The sequence below is a fragment of the Panthera uncia genome (assembly GCF_023721935.1).
Source record: "Panthera uncia isolate 11264 chromosome A1 unlocalized genomic scaffold, Puncia_PCG_1.0 HiC_scaffold_16, whole genome shotgun sequence".
Lineage (NCBI taxonomy): Eukaryota > Metazoa > Chordata > Mammalia > Carnivora > Felidae > Panthera > Panthera uncia.
In genome coordinates this window covers 30,845,033-30,851,223 of record NW_026057576.1, presented here as the reverse complement: position 1 = coordinate 30,851,223, position 6,191 = coordinate 30,845,033, and the positions used below count along the sequence as shown (strand labels likewise).

Below are 6,191 nucleotides of genomic sequence, written 5' to 3'. Positions count from 1 at the left end.
GCAAAAACACCCAACCCTAGTTTCTCCCTCATAGGGGTAGACTGTACATCCAATATCCTGACTTTCCCAGCTACTGCCCGAAGGCTGGACCTCCAATTAGCCTGCACTGGGGAGATGAAGGGGCAGGCAGATAGCAGTCCTCCAGGACCCAAAAAGGAATATGGACATTTCCCATGCTTTTGAATAGGATAAAAGTCTATGAGCATGATAGCAACTTAGGTTTGTTTTGTTTTTTTCTATCACAGTCAGTGGAAAATATTGTAACTCACATTTGGCACTTGATTCCATGGTTTGCATCAATAATGGGTATAAATCGTGCTTCATTTTCATTGCTGTAACTATATTTCTCTCTTTCACTCAAGAAAGCATTATGTGAAGTCAAGTGAGTAAGATTGACTTCATGTCAGGGAAAAATTATAAATACATTTTTATAAACTTTGCTATTTTAACTTAGTTTAGTAAGAGATTTGATATGGCATGAGTCATAATTGATTGAGATATATTAGTGGGTCATACCCCCACTATTCAGTTACCTTAATATCAGTACTGTGCATTAAAGCTGATACAGTAGATGATCGAATTTTTGAGCATTAAGGTACCAGGGACTTTTTCCCTTTTTCCTTTCACTCAGCACAAGGATAGAGACTTAAAATCCAGAGAAATGTCTTTCCAGGATTAAGCAGTGAATGTGTCCAAGCTGAAGTTATTATAATAATTATTAATATCAATATTATTTTATAATACTGGTATTACTAAACATTAATATTTATTGTATATTGCTATATAGTCAATGCACTGTTTTAAGGGTTTCATAAACAATTAGGTATTTTTTTAATCAGATAATTTAATCATTTCAATAACCTGAGAGGTTATATAATTTGCCCAAGGTAACCGGCTAGAAACTGGAAGAACCAGGATTCCATGCTGACAGGCTCACTCAATAACTCATGGTTTTAACCACTAAATGCTATTAAATAATGTGCATGAAATACCTGTTACATGTTGTGGGCCATTTTGAATACACAAAGTCATTTAAGGTAGACCATAAAATTTAAGTCATTGAGATTTTACAATAATTGTTAAACACTTTGTCATTTGATCCTTACAGCAGTCCTATAAAACAAATTCTATGATGAGTCTTAAGTTTACAGAGAAGGAAATCAAAAGATATAAATGGTAAATGACTTCGCCAGAGTATTGGAACTTGCCCAAGATTCAAAAGCTAGTAAGCCACAAATGTGGCATTGAATTTTGGTCTTGGACTCTAAAACAGAAATGTTTTTTGTTTGTTTGTTTTTTTAATATAGCCTTAGGAATCATTTTTATTCCTGTACAGTGGGATTGTGGAAGGGTGTGTGTGTGTGGAAGGGTATCTAGGTTTCTGTCACATACAGTCAATCTTCTGGTATAACACAAAGATCTTTGGATCTTTGTCAATTAGAGCACGAAGTGTTCCTCAGAAAGCAGGGAGTTTAGTAGATGATTCCTAGGGCCTACCCAGCTCAAACACTGATTTATTCTATGGTTTCTCACACTGAATCTGGGTAGGGTGTTGATTGTTTTTTCAAGCATACAGCATAATGATTTGGTATTTGTAGATATTGCCAAATGAGCTCCGCAATAAGTCTAGGTAACAACTAGGTAACTAGTTGTTATGTACCTAGGTTATCTTATGTTATGTTTTGATACCTAGGTACCATACATAGTTACATTTTTTTCTTGTGATAAGTTGTTTAGTTAGTTAGTTAGTTAGTTAGTTTATTTATTTATTTATTGAGAGAGACAATGGTAGCTCAAGTGGTGGAGGGGCAGAGAGAGAGGGGACAGAGGATCCAAAGCCGGCTCTGTGCTGATAGCCGAGAGCCACATACAGGGTACTAACTCAGGAACTGTGAGATCATGACTTGAGCCAAGGTCAGACGCTTAACCAACTGAACTACCCTGGCGTCCCTTTTGTGATAAGTTTTAAGATCTATCTTTTAGCCACTTTTAAATATGCAATACAGTGTTATTAACTATACTCATCATGCTATATACGTTATATCCCCATGACATTTATTTTATAATGAGAAATTTGTAAAAAACAAAACAAAGAAACAAAAAACACATATTCTTATGCATTATTATCATGATATATAGCCAAGAGAGTTTTTATGGCACAGCGACACATTTTAGGTTACTAACAATGTAAAACAACAGTATGGTTGTTGTTATAAGGAATCATGAGACTAACACTGTATGTGAGGTAAGCAATACATAGAGTATTTCAAACAAATATTCATGAACTGATAGACAATGCAGATTATTATCTGTATTTCAATGGTGTATTCACTGATGTAAGGCAGAGCACTAAGGTAAGGGAAAACTGCAAGCTTTGTTAGAGCCAGTGAACAAATACAGAAGATATTACTGTGCAACACTGGACTGCAGCTGCTTGCTTTGCTTTCCTTTAAAAGGTCTACGAGTTTCTTTCAAAGACGTAGTGTTATTCCTAATCAAATGTGTCTTCAAATATCACTCTCACAGTATGGTTTATTCTAAATAAAGGTTTGTCTCTCAGTTTATCTCCTATAGTATTGTATGAAATATATTTTAAACATATATCACAATTAATTTACAGTGGTCCAACATATGTAGATTTATCACAGCATTTTTTATCAATTTTATAGTTCACAATATACTATTATTACCACTATACTATTATTATTATATTATTAACTATCATCATATGAAAAGAATGATAACTTTTCCTAAAATAATGTGCAGAAAAAATTACTCCCAGTCTGTATCTCATTTACAGCGGTGTTTGTGTGTGTGTTGCATAAAGCATATATATACTTTTAAAAATTATATATCACATGTTATAAATAGATACATATTTTTTAAAAAGAACTAAAGTTAAGAATTAAGAGATGCACTTTATTTCTTCTAGAGAGTTGTGGTTCAACATTTCTTTCTCTCTTATGTTCCCTTCAAATAGGAAAAGTGTTTAAACTTGAAGGAAAAAGAAGTTTCTAGTTGCACAATGGCTTCATTCTATTTAGAGACAGTTATTTTCACCCAGAGCTTTCATGCTACTTACACACTATCTCATCAGCTAGTCAATAAAGAATTATGTACAGAGCTATAATTCCTTTAAAAAAACTTTTGCATTTTTTTTTCTAAATTGAGCTATGACTCACACTTTTGTAATATAGACCTTGGTTTATCAAACTCATATCCATATGTCTGATATTTTTCCATACAGGTTCTTTTAACATTTCTTCTGTTTTGCATTGCATACTGGATTGACAGTATAAAACTCATGGACACTTGGATAAGTCATACCTGCAGTGACTTTTTTTATAATTTTTGTTAACATTTATTTATATTTGAGAGAAAGACAGTGTGTGAGCAGGGAGGGACACAGAGACAGAGACAGGTTCTGAAGAAGGTTCCAGGCTCTGAGCTGTCAGCACACAGCCGGATGCGGGGCTTGAACTCATGAGCTGTGTGATCATGACCTGAGCCAAAGCTGGATGCTTAACCGACTGAGCCATCCAGGAGCCCCTGCAGTGATTTTTTAAAAACATTCTTCATATGGAATGAAAAATAGCTTTCATTTCATATGTTTGCTTAAATGAGATAAGAAAAACTAATAATCTTATAAAATACTTCTTGTAGTGGCTGTACTGATTCTAATTTGCAGAAGTTCTGTGAAGTAAAATAGTTATTATTTATGAATTGCCCATCCCTTATGGAACTGAAATATTGGACCAATCTACTCACTAGCATTTTTACTTATCATGATTTTGAACAAATGTACACTTTTTAAGCTCCATCTCAATAAGTTCCAAAAAAACCCCCAAAAAAACAAACATCAAAAAAACAAAAGAGGATAAAGGAAAAAACAATGAAGATAAAAGAAGAAAGCAATGAAATAGAAAATAAAATGCAGTTGAGAACAATGACAATGCTAAAAGGTTAATCAAATTGATGAATGCTTATAAAATCTGATCAAAAACAGAAAGAACCGAAATGATCATCACTGAAGGTTCTAGACATAAAAATAACAAAAGTATTTACAATTTTTGGCAGTGACTTTGGTTATATAGACAAATTCCTGTAGAACTCAAAAAAGAATAGAAAATCTGAATTGTTATATACCTTATAAAAATAGATCTATAATTAAAAAAAAAGGAGAAAACCTTATGTGCAGATGGTTTCCCACGTACTTGTTCTATATTTTTAAGAAAGAAATAACATCAATGTTGCAAAATTTTTCCAGATTTTAGCAAAGAAATAATTAATTTTATGTTGCCAACATGACCTTAATATCAAAAGTTGACAAGCACTTTGCAAAAGTCAGAACATATCTGATGAATATCTCTCATGCACATGGATGCAGAATCTTTAACAAAATATTGACCAGTCAAATTCAATAATATGTAACAAGAATAACATATGATACAGAATAGCTTATCCCATAAGTAAAAGACTAACTTATCATTTTAACTATGTTATACAATTTGCAACATTTATAGGACAATGAAGAAAAGTCATATGATCAATAAGAGAGAAAAACTTCACAAATAAGCCAACACCTATTATTGATGGGGGGGGGAAACCTCACCATAGAAGGGGACTTCTTTTATTTGATAATCTGAATGGGAAAAAAACAAAAAAACATATGTAATATTGAAGTATTGATAGCTTTCTCTCTGAGACCAAAGATAGTCAATATCAACACTTCTATTGTATCATCCTGTCCAGGGGCCATGCTAATCTTCTCTGTATCTTTCCAATGTTAGCATATGTGCTGCCTAAGCCAGCACCACTTCTGTTGTATATCAGAGAGCCTAGAAAAGGCAATACAGACAGAAAATGAGAAATAAAGATGAAAGACAAAGATGAAAAATACATACAAAACAATTTATCTTCATTTTCTAGGAGTATTTGTTTAGCATTTGAGGGCTTACATAGACATGTACCTGCACACTTCTCCAAAATCATTACTTAGGGGCAATTCCATAATGGTGATTTCATCATGAAATTCACAGGTATTAATGATTTTTAAAGCTCATTTCATTTTTAAACATATCCATAAATAAGAGAAGCATTTACTGAACTACTTTGAATAATTTTTTGTTAATGTTTTTGACAATTATAAACATTATCAGTGGTTGATTAGTAAATACTTCAATGACAGAGTTTTAACTTCATATGCATACTTTTGTTAACAGACATAAAAAATGCTTGAACATTCTCAGAATGTGTTTATGGACATTTTTTCTTGACCTAAAACAGACATATATGCTTTAAGAGAAAATACTTATTTATCTTTTTTAAAAAGGTTTCTTTTGCAGAGGAGTTTAGGGTAAGACAAATCCATGTTTATATTGTGGCCTTTTCAAATATCTTATTGAAAGTATTCTGGTATACTTTTATAATAGAAAGATACAAAGCACTTCAACATTGTTGTCTTCATGCTTATATATCAACAAAATTCTTTAGGATGATTGAGAATGCTTCAACAGTAAAAATGATTTAACAAGATCCTTGAATCTACAACCTAGAAAAACATAGATAATTCTAGTATTTCCAATCTCTAATTTTGTGATATTTGGTTTCACTAAGACTTGGAATTTTAAAAATCATATCTGGGTGTACTCAAGTCAATGCTGAGTTAATATCTGTGAGAAAATGCAACACTGGAGAAATTTGGACTAAATAATTACTAAGACAACTTTCAATTCTAAGGTTCCTTTATTCTGGTACTGAGTGAACTATTCTGCAACATGTGTGGATTTCTTGACAGTAATAATAGCTCCCACTCAATTAACTGAATCCCTGCGAGGTTGGTTTGACGCAACTGAATGTCATATATCAATCGTGCTGGCCCAGGGATTTCTGCTGCCCAAATAATCAGATAGACTTGGTAATAAACTATATATCTTTTGCATGTCAATTGGCTATTTCTATGGTCAGAAATACCTAAATATGCGATAAATTGAAAAATTTTATCTTGACATTTGGATATAGCCTACTACAGATGGGATATGACTTCAAATGATAGGAACTAGTGTCATAAAACACAATGTTTAAAATAAAGACTAGCATTTATCAAGAATGGAAGCTGACCTTTGGAGAAAATTAAAGTTTATGTGCCTAGATCTCACCAGGCTGTCATTAACATAGATTATTTTACTCTG

General features: G+C 32.6%; 1 non-coding gene across 1 annotated transcript; it reads right to left on the bottom strand.

Moving 5' to 3' along the window:
- Positions 1 to 4,708: 4,708 nt before the first annotated feature.
- Positions 4,709 to 4,814, bottom strand: LOC125934251 (U6 spliceosomal RNA). Its single transcript, XR_007461288.1, has one exon. It is a non-coding gene; the product is annotated as a U6 spliceosomal RNA (small nuclear RNA).
- Positions 4,815 to 6,191: the final 1,377 nt, after the last annotated feature.